Source organism: Heliconius melpomene, chromosome 18 (assembly GCF_056956725.1).
Source record: "Heliconius melpomene rosina isolate 202511_hmr_F chromosome 18, ASM5695672v1, whole genome shotgun sequence".
NCBI lineage: Eukaryota > Metazoa > Arthropoda > Insecta > Lepidoptera > Nymphalidae > Heliconius > Heliconius melpomene.
In genome coordinates this window covers 13,038,161-13,057,462 of record NC_140406.1, presented here as the reverse complement: position 1 = coordinate 13,057,462, position 19,302 = coordinate 13,038,161, and the positions used below count along the sequence as shown (strand labels likewise).

Genomic DNA, 19,302 nt, shown 5'->3' with positions numbered 1-19,302 from the left:
TTCGTTAAAATTGTAAATTAAAGAACTTAATCTTAACATGTCAAAGCTTTATCGCGACGATAACACGAGCTTTTAATGTATAATTATACAACAAAAATAAACAGATATCGGACTTTCAAGAGTGTCATAAATTATATAAAATTCTAGACTAACTACACCTCGGTTATTAGACGCGACCAACTAGAGTCACTAGAGGAACCAATGTAAGAGCCGTCTGTGCCCATGAATACTAATTTATTACTCCGCCCACCCATCAAGTATATATTTATCCATCGAAGTTGACTCATTAAGACATTTAATCTCTCATGCAAATCCATGAATTATCATTGTTTATGTTAGTGCATCAGTCAGCATAGCGCTAAGAAAATGCGATTAAGACATTATCTGGTTACCACTATCCGTGCGGGAGCGGGACGCAGCACAAATACACCACATATAATTTGTACGGAAATAACTTGGCGTGCGAGCGAGACGGCGATATTGAAATGTCAGCGGCGGTGAGCGCATAATGAGAAATCGTCCGTCCCGCTCCCTCCTGACGTTTTACAATTGTTTATTGTCATGTTACTGTCTCGTTTCGACGGGCGAGATTGAGATGAGATCCGGCGGCGGTGTTCCCGGTCCTCCTATTGCTATATCGGTATGCGCCGCGCCGGCGACGGACGTCGTCACTGCGCCCTAACCAACATATTTTATAAACAAACGCTTTTTATTTTTATTTATCAATAAAAAGTAACTTTTGGACAACCGTGCGACCCTCTGTGACTGGATGTTTGTTCTAATAATTATGTGCGATTGAGTTAATTGAATTAATTTGTCAAGTGCGCGTGTGTTTTGTGATGTATTTATTATTATGCGAATGGATTGCTGCCGCCACAATATAGTTTGACACGAGATGACCTGACATATCTGCATATCAGAACAGTGAGTTGCTTCATTCTTATCTTAATTCAAACTTTTTACAACTTAACCATAACTTTTGATAACATAATTAAGTTATCAAAAAAAAAGGTTCTCGAAATATTACAAATGAAAAAGATAATATATAAATAATAATTAGATATATTATTGAAAACTTAAACTTAGAAGATATAAGGTAACAGCGGTAACTTCGGAATCCCACCCGCCGGTCGCTACAAGTGGTCGTATCGACTCAAGTGACAAGTTTTCGTTTTAGCGAAAGGACTACATGTGGTCCAGAGCATTTGTACCTGCCTCGGCCGAGGGCTCCGTTTTTATAAAGGCTAAAAACAAAGAAATCCAAGCGGGGAGGCCAGTGTTGCAGTTCGGTCACGTTTTTAAGTCTTTCCCAAGAATTGCCGGGATTTTTTTTTATTTATCACCTAACGTTGTCGACTTTGCATTTTTATTAGTAACGATATCCGTCTTTAAGTAGCTTTGGAGTGGTGTTTGTGTATGTTGTTATTTTCGAAGTATTCATTATTTTAGTTTTTTGAAAATAATATCCAAATAATTCCCTAAAAATCTATAGTAAAAATAGGTAATTTCCATCTCTAAACATCATATTTTTAAAACTCCATGTCACCTTTTTCTTAATTTATATTATATGCATTGCTTTGGGAGTGTAAGAAGCAGAGGATTTCTCTAAATATTTACGGAATTTTAAAAAAACGGGAAATTAACGCTTTTACTTTATATAAACAAAGAAAATCTTTAGTTTCATCTTTTTGCGTCATGTTCATCAGACCATTGCGTCAAGTGTGGAGATATCTTTCTCTATCTATCTTTTTAATAGTCGAAAAAATATCTATCATAATTTCAATTAGGTATATGTATTGTTGTTAATTAAGTTAAAACAAAAGTCATCATTTGAAACTTTTTACAAAACAACAATTTAAACAACAAGCACAATTTTTTAATGTGATGAGTAGGTAGGTATATTCAATTTCTCTACACATATACAGAAAATTGTAAACATAATATTAATAGTATTCTTTTTAATATTTTATTTTTAGGATTGCTTCACAATAAACTTACACATTGCTGGTATAAAGACAATATAATTATTCAATTTCACCTTTTTGGCCAGAAATAGCAAGGTACGTTGAAAGATTCTAATGCCAAGGGACTCTGTTCTCCACTCTCTGCCCGAATATGAAATTAAATCACTCCTTTACATGAATTAAGTAATTTGGCTAATAACTTTATATTTAAAATGTCATCCACATTATATTGTACATCACAAAGATATGAGTGACATTAAGCAGACGTATCCACTTGGCGAATGTCCTCTAATGTTATCTCTTAATATAAGAATATTATATATATAAAATATATCAATATGGATGCTGTTTCGAACTAAAACTGATGGTTATATAATGATTGGTTTAGGACCCAATTTAAATTTAGGGGCTATTATTATTTGTAACACAAGTACTTGTTCAGTCTACATAAATAACACACGGCATTGAGTTTTTCTACATATAATTCTAAATAGAGAATAGAGAATAAGAGAGCAAAATAAGTTTTTTCTCTCTGTCTATCATATAATACAGAAAATTCTAGAATTTATAATTAATATCTTACTCAGATATGTAGGAAATAAAGCTCAGGCTCCGCAAATATTTATCGTGTATATTTGATGTTAATTAAGTATATTATGTACACAGCGTATTTACTTATATTATTATTAAAGTAAATAACTGGTATTTACTGGAACTGTCCTTAAGTACTTCAGCATTGAGCTAGCTAGAGTATAATTTTAGGAACGTTGACTAAAAAGCCTTCTATTTATTTTAATAGAAACAGTACTATTTATTATACATTGTAAGAAATTTCATCGTCTAATATTTATATATTTGAATAAATATTAGTTACTATGTTTCTAATAAAAAAATATCGCAATTAGCTTTTAGCGGACGTATATATCCCACTCGGGGGATTGAAATATTTAATATTTTCAATTCTATATATAGCAGAATAGGCTGAGCGAATCTGTCAATATCATTTGAAATTTTGCGCTCTCCGCTCTCTGCCCGAATCCCGCCCGAGTTTTTTTTCGGAGTGGAAATACATTTATGGATAATATAAAAGAAATTGAAATTTTATAATAATTTCCATACAATCAGGCTGTTATAAATAGTTTTTATGTGATAACTGACAAAGAAAGGTTAGATCTGTTAGCCCGCCGGAAAGGTACCTCCAATATCATATGAAAATCTTGTATCTAATTCATATATTATTGATGATATTTCATTTCTAAACAATATAAAGTAATAATATAATCTTACATGTATTTGAATAATTCTATAACTGCGTAAATTAACATACAGACAAAAAACAATTGTGCTCTCTTCATTAAAAAATCTGCTCTAGATAAGAATCGAACCCACAACTCGAAAACCAATTATACATATCACAGTTATATATTAACATAGTCAATTTTTTTTTTAATTCTATTCCCTACAATAGTTTTAACATCTAAATCTAACATTAAATCAAAACGAGGGCGGTTCGATACTTAGAGATATATATATATAATAATATCTGTGTAATAATCTGTAGAAAATACCCGGAACAAGAACGACAAGGCACAATCTCATATCACGACTCGATCCGACCCAAGATCACGAATAAACACTGATTTATTTGCATCGATACATTTATTTAGAGAACGTAAAAAGCTTATATGAAAGCTTATTGCGGTATACTGTTGGGTGAATTGAATGGTCATTGTTAGATTAGATATTTTAAGGTACTGTTAATTGAAATATTATGTCAATTCTTAGTGATTTAAACGGAAATAGGTTAATTAAATAGCTATTTGTTATAAAAAATGTACTTGTTTAATATAATTATGTACTAAAAAATAACAATTCCCTACATAAAAAGCTCTAGAAAATATACAACTAAAAAAAAGTTGATATTCAGACGATTAAACATATTTTCTTATATCATCGCTAAGAACACTCTCAATTAAGTCACTTTTCAAATAAAAAACACTAGATCGAAATTGGTTCATGCATTTAAGAACTACGATACCATAGACAGACACACGGTTTCGTTTTAGTAATTTAAACGAAATTACGTTAACGATAACGAACGATTTAAATATTTAATTTCGTAAGAAAATCGACGCCTGCCGTTATAATTACGTGTTATTAAGAAGTTCCCGATCAATTAACAATGAAAATAAAAAATTTTACATATACATGATAATATTTAAAATATGATAATCCTTTCTGGGCAATAAACACATTATGCCCGACCTTTTACTAAGCTGTTAATTATAACGTCGGTACACCTAAAAATAGACTTATTAAATACTTCTACAATAATCAGCGAGACTGCTTTAAGAACCGATAAAAATCTTATTTTAATGCATACGTATGTGGTGGTAGACACTAATAATAAATTTTATTACTTTGACTTGAGCGGCGGATACGAATCACGCTGTTTCCCGCAGCGTGACGTTGTCGAAGTCAAACTTTGAGTATCGAGCTTTTGTTTCCATTAATATATAATTTTGACTGGGATTGTCAAGGCTTCTCACAGATTATATGTTGAATTAAGAGTTTTTTTCCTGTGGATAATTATTTAGTGATTAATTATTAAACATAGATATATATATTTTTTATTATTTTTTTTGTAAGAACCAAGAAAAAATATTCATCGTTAAATTTAGCAGACAGACAAATAGTTAGACAGCAACGAACAAAAGTACTTAATGATACAACTCTCCGTATTCCATATTAATGTGATTTATAAAAAATATATATCCCTATACCTATAAAAGGCTATGATAGCATCTAACTTAACGCTATGATTTTGGGTTTAACAGCCACCCAAGGGAGCATTTTTGTACATTTACATTTAAATTTCTTTATTACTAGCACTCAAAATTCATTGAGATGCGCCACTTAATAAAGAATATCGTGGAATGGAAAGTGGTGAACGGAGTGTCTTATCACTAGGTCGCCCACCATTCTATACAATAAAAAAGAGAAATAATTACACATCCCAAGTACCGTATTCAAGGTTTAATTAATCAAAATAACCTTTCGTAGCTCATTCCCAATAATTGTAACCGAAAGAACAAAATGATATAGAATCGTTTGGTTTCGATAATTGCTTAATCAACTGGATTGATCATCAATAGCGATGTCGACGACCGGCGCGGCGGCTAGTGATGTACCCACGGATACGGATGTAGATAATATCGTTGGTTTATACAGTTTTAAATTATATGTATAGTGAAATTTTAATATGGGATGTGTGCTTGTAATATTAATTTTCTTAACAGAGAAAGTAGCTTTTGAGTAGAGTTATAAAATAGAAATAATAAAAAATGCAAGTTTAATTTATAAGTATCAGCACGAAATGTACATTTATTATTTTAATTAAGATATACTTTTTAATTCTATTTTTGTGTTTTTTTATAGGTAAAATATCTTTTTTTTAGTATAATTATCACAATACTAAATCTGGCGCAGGATGGTTCTATTAGCTTATTATATTGAATGTATTAAAGACATAAAAAATTTACTTAAATGTTTATTTCTCCGCACTAAATTAACTTTTGGTTGTACCATTTTAATAGTAGGGAGATGATTTTGTAAGATCATTTTATGATATGTCGTGTTGCCATAATAATAAATCTTCTTAACAAATAATTTCAATCCCAGTCCGCTCGACGGCCGCAAGCCGAGGTTCGAGTCCCGCAGGGGGCGCCCTTACAGTCGTCGACTTCCTCACAGGCAGCCACATAGTGCTTGCATTTCTTCCGGGACAGAGTACCCTCTTCCCTACCCAACCGGTGTCGCTGTAAAAGCCAATAGGGCTAACAGCATTATCCACATGTTCGAAAAAAAAAACAAATAATTTCATCGAATAAAAGTTGTGACAATTATAATTTAATACTTAAAATATAGAGAAGAAGCCGTTGTGGCACAATGGCATAGAGTTAGTGTGGGTTCGATTTCCACTAGGTGAAATGTATAATTTTTACTTCCTCGTTCTGGTACCAAGATAAAACGCGGAGTTAACTTCCGCCACTCAACATGCAATGTATCAATTTTGTGGTGCATGGGAAATGAAGAGATTCATTTAACTTCTAAATAAATACTTACAATTACTGTATAGTTGAAGTATAATATTCATAAAAGGCAACCATAATGGAACAAATCACAAAGGCAGTCTAGTAATAAAATATTTCCAGTCTTCCACATACAGCTAATTATAGCAATAGAAATTTTATTATATAATTCCCATAGATTCAATGGTATACAAAAGCTAAATTAACAAGTATGTGATAACTTTCCTGAGCTTAATCATAAGCTTCATACAAAGCACATGTTAATTTGATGAAGCTTATGCCTGTGAGCTTTGGAGAAATTTAATTAGAATTCTTTATGTAGGCTGTGGGAATGATAGAGTGATAGAACCTTCGGTGTAATATTATGTTAGAATTTGTAATACCAATGATGTGTATGATATGTTTAAAGCAAATCAAATTATCAAAAAAATTGAGTTACTTGGAAGGAATTTAGATTAAATTTCAGAAGAAATATTCATTTTCAGACATAATTCATATCACGCTTGCATAGATGAATGTAAAAAAAATAGATAATTAACTTTTTTATAACGTAATCATATATTACGACAATAAGAATACATTTTATCAATAGCTGTTCTGACAAAAAAAAGTATTTAAACCTAAAATAATTATGAAATAACAACAACTTTCACATGATGAAATTGCGCCAAGCGTGACATTACCAGAAAATACGAGCACAAAATATTTGTACAGTCAGCGTAGTAATAAACACACAGGAGCGATTCAAATTTGAACCTTTCCAAATAAAATAAGAAAAGAAAAAACTGTCGACAGAGTCATCTTTCTGGGGTAGAACTAATTGGTGTCGGTCGGTTATAGTTAAAAAACTTATTTGTTGTTCACCTACGCTGTTGATAGACCCACCGAAGCGGGAACGTGAAGCATCAGGCAAAAAATCTTGACCGCTCGAGCATTTGCTTTTACTTCAAATAAATAGTCACGCCGCGTTATAACTGAACTGGGTTTTATCTGCTTCATCATTGTTATCTATTATGTGGATGCCAATATTAGGAGTGTTTTAACAGAGTTATATTACAGGTACTGGTAGATTTCTGTTTGGAAGATTTTGGAAGTTGGTCTTAATTTAAAAAAAAAAAAAAAAAATTATTGCGAAGTTTTTATTATTAATATGTACAGTTTTATCGTTTTCTAAATAATCTATAAATAATCATGACAGAATCCAACTTAGATCTAGGTTTAGGAACAGATACAAGTCGCGAAGACGTAGATTCATTCAATTTATTCCATAAAAGATTAAAAATAAACATCCAACAAACAAAATGAAACTCAAACGATGAATTAAAATTTTACAGTAGCTTATCCTCTATTGATAAAATAAGAAGCGGCATTGCATTACACTTACAGGAACTCGATAATCATTATTCTAACGCGTAGCGAATTGAAAGCAAAATATCGAAGCTGATAGTCCCTAGAGGGAATAATTGTGTATAATCGCCGCGAACTGAATGAATGGTATTAAGGAAAGTAGATTTTTTGTAGCCCCACGCAGTATTCCGTATATCGCAAGTTAGGTTGAGGTAACCCAGTGCTAAGAATTTGAAAATTGGGCGGAAAGTGGAAAAAGGTTCCATTGGGTGGCCATTTCCTAATTTCCGCCTCTATTTACGTTTTATCTTGTTACCAGACATAAACAATTTCAGGACATAAGCATTATAATGTAACAGGTCAAGATTTTGTGTACACGCGTAGATAAAACACCTGTGCCTACCTACCCACTTATAAATATGTAACCCGCCATTGTCCTCACAAAAGAGATCTATCCGTGGAGTTGCTAACAAGGGTTTGGAAAAAAGTCCAAGAGTGCCCGAATTTGTTTCCGAACAATGGGCCACAGAACAGACATTCAGGTAAAATAAATTCTCTATTGTTAGCTGCCATTAGTATGTAATGCTTTGGGATTTCGACGTAATAAATTCAATGAATCCACGAGGTTTGTGCGTAATTCCACAAAAAATTATGTTAGGACTTTGACATGAAGATGATATTGTGTGAACGTTTAATTTAGTTTAGTGGAAATAATGAGGTAAACTATTTTAAAAATATATAAAATATATTTTGATGTATATTATATATTATACATTTCTGGCCCCTAGATATATGAGTATTTTTAAAAAGAAGTAGGTACATGGATTTCCTAAAATACCAATAATTATATATCTAACAGAGTAAACTTGCTCTATCTACCTTACTATATAAATAAAATAGTACTTTATACAATGTAAACAACTTAATTAAACTAAGAAATTACAAAATTAAATCTCATCTAAAGAAAGAACATTTCATCTTTCAATCAATAACCATCTCAACAGAATTCTAGTAACTCATACCTCAGAATGGTTATAACAATAAAAAAATATCCCAAAAAACCAATTCCAATAAAAAGCGTATTCATACCATCAAAAAACTTCAATCTGATATCGAATTTATAAATTATTAAATAAATGTTCAGTACAAATCGCGAAGGCTCGGTTTGTTAAATTAATGACTATTCTTTCACCGTCGGAGCGTCCGTTACGGTCCCTTCTACCTGACTTGACAAGTCTATTTAGACATCAAAATACACTTTTTTGTCGGTATATATCTGTGAAACTAGTTTCGAGAACACAAAACAATTTCCTTTGTTGGAACGCCTTAATGATTTTTTCGTCACAATTTGGCGATTTTGTCGGCCATTCTGCGAATCCCCTGGCATTCACGTACCTGTTACAAGAAACAATATGAAAGGTGCATTTAGCTGTCAAGTGGGGTGTAATTTATAGTGGCTGTTGATAGATCAGATGTGAGGTGTCTTTAGTATCGTCTAACTAGACAATTATTATTTTTTGGGCTACACCTTGTTTGGGCGGTCGCGATTGAAACCTTATTTAGTATTAACTGGGCATCAATTTAAATTATTTATACAAAAGGATCTTTTTACTTTTACATTTAATTTATTATTTGCTTTAAAATAAATGAAAGCTTACATTGTATCACAAGGAAAACTCCAGCATTAAAATGTGTTCACTGTTCAAATATAACCGGAAACAGCGTAAGCGTAAGTATTAAACAATCAAGTGTATAACCTTATCTCAGACAGACAGACGGAGAGGAAGCCCGTGTTGGTTGAGTGACGGGCAGATCCCGGAGTAAACTCGACCGTTACTTGAAATGATTGCTTAATGTTTTGAATTTTATACAGGTCATGTGTACAACAGATCATATGCTATCAAATTATAATTTCAACGCTCAAGATAATTATATATTAATAATGGAAAGCGTAAACGAGAATTATTATTAACGTATTTATTCATCATAGGCACAATACTAGTAGAATACTAAAAACTAAGTTGAAATTTCATACCATAAAAAATAATTAATAAATTAAACATTTAAAAAAAGAATAATAAAATAATGAGTAAATAAGGTTTATTTATTTTTATTCTTCCTTCCCTTGCTACAATTATTTTTTTTAAAACACATCCAACGTAGCAAGAGACAAGTTTGGACCCCAAAATCCTAAGGAACACCTAAATCAACGTCGAGATAATAATGTCCAAATATTCGAGATCCTCAGTAGCTCGCATCGGTGTGCTAAGTGACTGGGCAAACTGTTATTATCACCTACAGCTTAGGGTAATGTGTTTGGTTTGGTTCTACGTGTATGTGCTTAAAGCTTTAGTGGGAAAGGGTTCATTTTTTGATTCTTTTTTTATATATATTTCATCATCGCTTTTTGTGATTCTTGAAGTCCAATTTATTCCAACTTTAATATTATTGCTGCTTTTTTTCAATAAATCATTATTATTATTAACTATATCCACTAATAGTATTGTCTTGTCAATACATATTTGCTCTGTAACAAACGAGCGTGTCTTATCTCTTTATCTCCTTACAAATACAGTTCTATCCCGCTGTAACGTGTCAGGTTACAATTTAAGGCTTCCTTAAATGTATCGTCGTTTACATCGACTGATTGACTGTACGACCCTAGGTCGTAGTATAAAGCACTAGTTACTTCCATAGAACCAGTTTCAGTAGGAATGCGAGTGGGCGAGCTTGGATCCCCACTGTTTGTACAAGAAACGTTTCGACCCAATGATGCAACAGCGCTATTGGAGGCATATCTTGATACTTGAATTAAGTTGTTATGCGCATCATACCTGGTGTGGCTTTCAAAGAAACTCTTTATTTATCTATTATGGGTTTCCTTCTAAAATTGTTATTGTATTTTATGTAATAATATATTTTCAATGTAGTCTTTCTCTCATCTCTAGAGAAGTAGATAGTGTTGAATTAGTAACTTAACTATAGTAACTTTTTCAATATTGATATTCTTATATATTTCGTATATTGCATATGTAAAAACAAAGGACGGAACGGAACGGACAACGGAAATAAATAATTTGTTTTTCAAACAATGAGTTATGGGATGATGATCAATTCATAATATTCAAGAAATAAAAGTTACAAACAAGTTTATTACATACCCGAGCTAAGATAATAACAGTACCAGTAATCGCCCAAAGCATTAATTAAAATCATTGTTTTACGACCACCCTTAGGTGTATGTAGATCATTAAAACACCCACGTAAATAAAATATACTTTTTCTCATGCTATGTTCCATTTGATTGCTTGTTACGTTTGTTTTGTGTGAAATTTCAATTTATCGGCATTGTTTTTTTTATTGTAACAACTTAAAGTAGATTTCGTAAATAAACAAAATATTCAATTTTAAATTTTAATATTGTTGTATCTTGCGAACGTCGTGGCGCTCTAGAACAGGTTCAATTCTCACTCGAGGAATAGATTTTTTTTACTTCCGCGCTCTGGTAGCAAGACAAAGTGTGACGTTGATTTCGGCCCCTCAACACGCAATGTTTTGAAAAGAGAGAAGCAGTGTTTTAACACTAGGTTTACCTCTGCCTACTCGTTTATATGCGTGATACAGCGTGAAGCTGTATATTAGTTGTATAACTAATGAATCGGCAAGCCCAGTTATTTACTTACGTACATTAATCTCTTCGGCAATTTGAAACGAGACAGAGAAGCCAATGAAGCTGAAACCGCAGAGTTAAATCAGCTATTAACTACTGGTCTTTAAAAATTAAATACATACATTTCTTTATAAACGTGGATGTTCTACAAATATTTTTTTGTCGTCTCATTTGCAGAATTCAAGAGGGATTTAAATATCTCTGTAATATTGTTTGATCAAGTGGAGAGCTATTTGTCCATTTGTCCCTTTATAAATATGAAAAGTGAAATCCTAACAAAGGGAAGAGGATTAGTGAATACTAAAGTATGGATGTACCCGTCTCTCGTAAATATTGTAAATTAAAAAAACCCCATTTTGTATTTACACAAAGGCTACAATATGGTCATGACGATTTTGACAGGGTGTTGAGTAGATTTTATTCTCAAATTTCGTAGACAAAGGGTTAAATTCAAATAACTATGTTACAATGATTCAGCAAGCGTGGTTTATTTGGAAAAACTGAAGCTAGATTAAATAGCTGACCGAAACCGACCTGAAATAACTGACAATATTTTAAAAAGGACAGAAAGACAATATTTTTAAATGGTATAAAATTAGATAAGGAAACTGTTTTATAAAATAAAGCTATCGAGATTAAAGTCATAAATATTTTTACCAAAGGTTGAGTATTCAGGAATAATCAAACTGATAAAAGGAAACTTTAAAATGACTTTTTTCTCGATTTTTCATTTATAAATAATCAGTTTACTTTATAATTGATATATGTTTTTATTATATGTAGGAGAAATATTCAAATGGTTTCTGCTTATTTTACCTTCCTCTAAGACGCACTTTATTCCTAATATCTTTATAAACAAAATATCTGAGCACGTCCATTTCATTAGCATATTGACACAAAACAGAGTATACCTAAGGCATAAAATCGAAAAAGGGCTCAAACTTTTTGGTTCACTACTCTACATATTCCATTATGATTTTCAAATACATTGAAATAAAGGTCATTTTTCTGTATCAATGTAAAGTTTACACAATAATAGGGCCACTAAATGTGATACCAGGAAAGGCTTTAAGCATTACCAATATTGACTGAGCGAGACCGGGGGGCAAACGGTAGCTTATTGATATTATTGATTCTGGATCATTTGAGTAAATATTGATTTTTTACATTTTACTGTCGCGTTACAGATTTATTTTAGTTATTTTTTTGAGAAATTGTTAGAAACATAACTCGATGGCTAGCTATTCCTGTAGCTGTGATAAAAGTGTCAAAGAAACATAAATAAAAGTAGAATAGATGATACATTTAAAGCATCCTGATTATAATTAATTATTTGTTAAACTAACTAATCATTTGTTTAGACTTCAATTAATGTAATGATATTTTTTTCTTTGTAATAATTACGAAATTACTAACACAACATATTAGCTAATATATAGTAAGTAAAAATAACGAATATTTATTATTCCTTATTTCTCAATTCTCATATACTCACTATATATACGAAGATACCATATATCATATCACTAATTGCTCCAGTAGCTCTTATCTCATAAAAATTCAAATTAAAAGTCATCTAAAAAATTAATCCTCGTCATCCACCTAAATAAATACAAGCACCCTTTAAACATCTCTGTTTTATTAGGCGACATATTTATTTTTGTTATCGTTTCACGTCCAACGATTGGTATGCATTGGTCGTGATGAGAACGTTTCATTCTTAAGCGGCAATGAAAAGTGGATTCCTTTCGTTTGCTCCATAAAAGCTTCACGTTCGTTGTCTCTTAAAATCTGTGTAGGGCTGTCGATTAGAAGTTAACTATATATTTTTTACTTTTCAATTTTTATATCTATGTATTATGCGAAAATATAATAAATGTATTTGCAATCTTAAGACATAGTAAGTCTAGTGATTTATAATTCTGCCTTTTACTTCATTTAAAAAAAATGGTTTGTTTTTTTGTAAATTAGTACTGTAAATATTTTTGTAGAATTCAACTTGTTTTCATATGTGTCAATATTAGTTACAAACACCTGTATCACAGTAAAATAGAATCTCAATCATTTTTTTTTGCTTAGGTAAATCAGTTACAATTTAGAGATGAAGAAAAACATCTTTGGTTCCTTAACTATTTCGTAACAGTAGAATTATATAAAATTTATTATAATTTTCATTACAAGATATCAACCCTGGATGCGCGGGCGCAGGTAAATATTGACGCGCGCAGTAAGCTGCAGCGAGGCGTCACGGCAAACTGCCTTCGCAAACATTTGTACTGTTTGTCATCCACAGCAACCGTGCTCCACTATCGTTATGGGAGAATTGTTATTTCTTTTCTTATGGTAAAGAAAATCATTATTTATTTGATATTTTCATTAATTACTTACTTCTAAACGACTTTTTGATAAATTGTATGTAAATATGAATACAAGTCCAAGTAGAAACTTTACCATGGTGGCGCTTAGATAGTACCCGTATAATAACGGTGTAGTTGTACCTAGTCGTTTCAATGTTTTAGTACATGTGAATATTCGTATGTGTTAAATTATCTTTATTATTCATATAGTTATTATTTAATAACTAAAATATAGTATTATTATATATATTAATATAGTAATTATTTAAAACTTTAATAAAAGAGCAAATGCTTTGTATTAAATTTCATTATCCAAAGCGCTATATAAAATCTCTTGAGCGCCGATAGCACGTTCAGTCCTCAGGTGATAGAGTTGCCTATAGTGAATGCATCTACAAACATCGATATCGATTTGAAATATATATCATAAATATACATACATTCAACAATTATTTCTTAATTGGTACATTTGAACCGCCATAACCAAAAGACAGAATAGAACATTGAGCAATACGTTATGAAGGTATAAAGTAATAATTGATACCTATGTTAGTATCAATTATTACTTTTATAAAATTTTCTAATAATAGTGATTATACGAGTACCGTCTGCTACAATTTAGATGTAACGTAGAGCGAATAGATAATAACAATAATACATAGTGTAAAAATTACATTGATATTTAAAAACGATAGGTAAACGATAGGTTGTCTATTCGATCGCCTCTCGAGAAAATGAAATATTCAAGATTTTTATTTCTTCGCTCTAGTATCGATGCAAAGCGCGGCGTTGTGTTTCGCCTCTCAACATATAATGGCTCCAGAAATCGGCGAAAAGTGTGAAGCTTAATACTAGGACAATCCTGCTAAATACGGGAATCCAGCGTGAAGTTTAAAAAATATAATTTGCTTTACTTAATAATAAACGTAATTTAATACATACATTAATCATATTAAAAAATAACCAAGAAATTGACCCCAATACTGCCATTATATTCAGTAATAAATACAACCAGTAATAGAAAAATAAGGCTCTACTTCGACCGACACGAAACAAAGTACAATAATATCATTCCAAGGTATCAGTATTCGATAACAGCCCTATGCTTTCTATAATAATGGTATGGGCGTGGTACAAAACGAAGAGCCTGCCTCAAACAGGTATATTGTTATAAACCACTTGACGAATGTATGTAATGAAAATGAATACGCACGATTTGTGTGCACTTTAGGCGATATGCAAATATGAATTGCTTCTTAAGAACTGAATGCTTTTATTTGTTTATAATTGTATGTGATTATTATAGGAAGTTGTATGGTTTAGATAGAAAATTGCAAATATTTATGTTGTTAAATTTAAATTCTTAACTTATAATAAATTATATTACGATTTTAAGTTAATTACTAAAAAATATCGACAAATAAATTTACTTACACTACAAACTTGTGCAACATTTTATATTCTTAATTATGCAAATCTACACTTGATTATCAAGTACCTCTACAGATTGCTCATATAGTAAGTAACTTTATTGAGTTAAACTATTAACACTTGCATTTATAAATGTACAAATACAATCTAGTTTGAATACCGTATATAGACTCTATAAAAAGATAGAAACTTTCTAGCTCTCTTTTATTACTTTGTTAGTTTCATTGTACAGAGCAGAAAACTCTCCGTCTCATACTTTAATCTCAAGATCAGATAAAATAATATTTTTTACACATGTATATTATTAATAACTAGCTAACATAGAACTGGTTCTCATAACCTATAATTTCAAATATTGTACTAAAATAATAGTATATACTATGAAAGCCGCAAGTTCCCTTCAACATACATAGTATTTAAATATTGAATATTATTCTTATTATAATAAAGTCCTTTAACATGTTCCAAGCTTGTTACACCATTTCCTACGCATTAATAACCGTAGTCGTGTCCGAGGTAATTTGAAAAGACGCACCACATTACATCAAATGTGCTTTAATGATAGTGATGACCAGTTCTCGGCTCTATATAATTTACTAAGGATTGAGTTATTAGAAGTATATCGTACTAATGTACAGGTTCTGGTCCGGAGCGGTGGATTGGAGGTGTAATGGGAGTTTGATATGGCGAGTGTTAGCTTTTACGTTGTTAGTTTCACGTTTTTGGGTATATATTGTAAATAACATACTAGTTTAGTTTTCTTTTTGGTTTTTGGTATTGAAATATTAAAGTGACTATTATTCCGCTTTTCGTTTCCGTTTATTTTGTTCGTAATTATATCTAATTAACATAAAACACTTTTATTTTATGCAACAAAATAATAACACAACAGAATGTCATTTGGCGGATCGTAAATATTAAATTTATGGGATTAAGTCATAAATTAGTGAACATAAACGACATGAACTCACTAACATTGAAAAGGACTGCCGCGTGTTTTCAAATAATAAAACACCTATAAAACACGTGAAATGGTAGAGTCGCTTCTCATTTATCTTATTTAATGAGTTGTAAAATCTTCGAGTCACTATGATGTGTCTAGCCTATATAAATTCAAATTTTATTATTCATTTACCATATTACATTGTTTAGATTTTTAAGTGGCATAGACATTAGATTTTTAAGATATAATCGACTTCATTAAATATCTATGCTTTTTTATTATAAATTGCCTTATTATTCGTGGTCCTTCGAGCCGGGTCGTGGGCGTAAGTTTGTCGCTTTCTTATGCCTCTCTTGAATTGATTAAAGTTTTTTATCTTACATTGTAAGGTAATCATCGTATGTCTTTTTCTTTCTTAATGATCTCAGATTAACATGTTCAGAGCGATAGACTTTGTGATGACGACGTCGAATTTCAATTGTTTTGAACTTTCTTCAACGCCAGATGTACGTGCATTTATGTAAATTTATTGAGAACTATTTTAATGGGGTAACCTATTAGCATGTATAATTAACTTCTAAAAACGATATGGTTCATTTATTATTGAAATAGCTGAACATTTAAATTTTTAATAGTATTAAATTCAATTTAAAAAAAAACAAAATATTCAATATTTATTCTAATCCAATGAATTATGTAGTCAATATTAATTAATTTATATAAAATTAGGAAAAGCTTACTTTTCATAGAGCGCATAAGGATATTTTCTTTATCATACCGACAAGAATTCCAATACAGTAACGGTATAGTCATCTATTAAGAAATAATTTATTATTAAAGATTCATATAAGAAATATGCGTTGTCATGTTATTTCTTTATTTAAAGGGTTTGTACACTAATGACGTGAGTTGCTTATTTCTTTGTATGATAGTAATTAATTTATATTTTGAGAGCTTTCATTTCTCTCAAAAATAATTGGATACTTGGGATTCAAGGACTGAGATATCTTACTCAACTTATTAAGTTGTTTATAAATAAAATTGTAAATTAATATATAAATGCGTAGCGTGTTTTTACGAAATGTTTCAATACCCGCTGCAGCCTTCGTCTTTGTTATTTTTATTATTTTTATATCGAAATATTCGTAATTAGTGCCCTACGATAACACTTTCAAATGATATACATACAATTGTAATTTTGTTAATACTTTTTAATTAATCAGTGGAAACTTAACAGTAAACTATGCTACTATATAATCTATACAGTATACATGCTAAGGCTCCCAGCATATAGCTCCAAACAAGTTCGCATTCAAATTAAAACAAAACAATCACACCGTTTGAATACGAAAGCGTACCGAAACAAGTCCTAACGAACTCGAAATATCTTTTTATTTTACGTTAGCAAGACAGCATGTCGGCGCAAGAGTTCCTTCGGGCGATTTGGGCATTTTTTTCTTCCCATACCGATGTGCTTGCCCTCGGCTTGTTCTTGGGGTAATGGCTTCATTATACCACTTGGAATCTTGGAAAGAGGTTCGGAGCCCTCCGCGACACCAACTTATAAACTTAGATCTTTTAATATATTTTTTAATATTACGTTTTATATGGTAGTACTTACGTATATACCTAGTTAGAGTAAACATATTATATATCAATAAGATCGTTTAAAAAATGAATAAAAAGAAAAATATGTATATAATAATATTAATCCTTATATATTTTTTTTTCATACAAGTATATTATACATCTATATATATAAAATCGAAAGGTCACTCACTCATCACGATATCTCAGAAACTACATGTGCTAGGAATCTCAAATTTTGCATAGGAGTTACTTATAGGACGTAGGTGCTCGCTAAGACGGGAATTTGCAATATTCGACTTCTAAGGGGTTGTTTTTGGGGTCGAAAGTTTGTATGAAACTTCGTTACTACAAATGCTAGGAGTCTCAAATTTTGCATAGACGTCACTAGGACGTAGTCATGGAGACAGAAATTAATAATAACATAGTTCACGCGGGTGAAACCGCGAGCGGGCCGCTAGTATAGATATAAAGTTAAAATAATGCGTTACAATATGAAAGAAGCAATACTCATATATTAAAGAAGATAATAATTTATAAGCTATTATGCAATTATGTACTCAGTTTCGTGATTTTAAGATGGTAACTGCCATTTACCGTTGCAATTTTGATGCTTCAGGTGATTCTTCAATTACGTTTTTTTTATAATTCTTTGATTTATCTCAATTTTCCATGATTTATGGTCAATAATCTATTAAAAAAAGATATCGTATATTATAATATACATAGATATATTACATATCGATAATTACGTGTCACATCACTAAATTAGTACCGATTTGCAGTCCAGGAGGTCTGAACGTTTCTGAATAATTACAGGTTTCCTTGTAAATTTCTCGAGGAATTACCAAACTCATTTTTGTGTCTGGTAAGAAGCGCGACCGTTTTACTTTCCACCTTATAATTATCGTATGTCCGCACATATATTCTGCGAATCATTTGTTTTCTTATAAACAATGTATACATCGATAGTTTACTTTTAAAATTGTTATTATATATACGTACATACATAAATACATGAGTTGAATTACCTTGTATTGAAAGATCACGCGATATTAAATTGTTACTCAAATATATAAATATTGTGATTGCTTTTTTAAATATTACATCTTTTTATTAATACTTGAGTTATACTGGTTATTTATATCTTTAATATACATAGGTATTCCTTTAGTCTGCTTAAATAAATTCTTCGAAAGAAAATTTTTATTTATTTTAAATCTTTAAGAACGACAAAGAAACGATAAGTGTTCCTCGCGTGGGTTTTCTATTACCTACAATTAACTTCTTGATTGATCTGGCTTATCGGTAACACGACGATGTTTACTATAAAAATATTTACGTAACATCAGATTTGAAAGAATTCTAACCTTTTCTTTTCTTGTATTTTATTTCAATTTGACGCTGTCTTCCGCATAATGCAAGTTAGGCAGAGGGAACTTTGCGTTAACCAATCCGTTTCACAAGCGAATCCACAACCTTCACGTTCACAACCAAGAGCTGCCCCATACCGCCACAACGGATATCTTACATCCACAAACAAAATCACAGACTACTAATAATTTTATAAAGTGTAGATACTAACCGACGTGCACCAACAAAGGCGGTATTAATGTACATATTTATCTGTATTCAAGTGGAGAGGCAATTTATCCGAGCGGAGGGAATTGTGCGCAATTGAAACGTACACTAGTTAATAAACGCGTGCGTGCAAATGTGGTTATTACTCTTCGTGGGCGGGTTATATTTTATTGTGATATTGGTCCTTTCGAAGGTGGATGATAATTTAAGCTGGAAATGGTATGGACGAAAGGTAAATGCGACGAGTCTGCTCCTAACTAAATAATTTTAAATAGCTTCACGTTGTATCCTACATATATTACGTGTTGAGTAGCGGAACTTAACGCCGCGT

The 19,302-nt window shown here is 31.2% G+C and overlaps 1 protein-coding gene across 1 annotated transcript in view; it reads left to right on the top strand.

The window, feature by feature from the left end:
* The first annotated feature begins 651 nt into the window (after positions 1–651).
* ci (transcriptional activator cubitus interruptus) overlaps positions 652–19,302 on the top strand; it is an 86,538-nt gene continuing 67,887 nt past the window's right edge. Inside the window, exon 1 of the mRNA XM_085201757.1 lies at positions 652–924. The gene's annotated coding sequence lies outside the window, so the exon portion shown is untranslated. The remainder of the gene's footprint in view (positions 925–19,302) is intronic.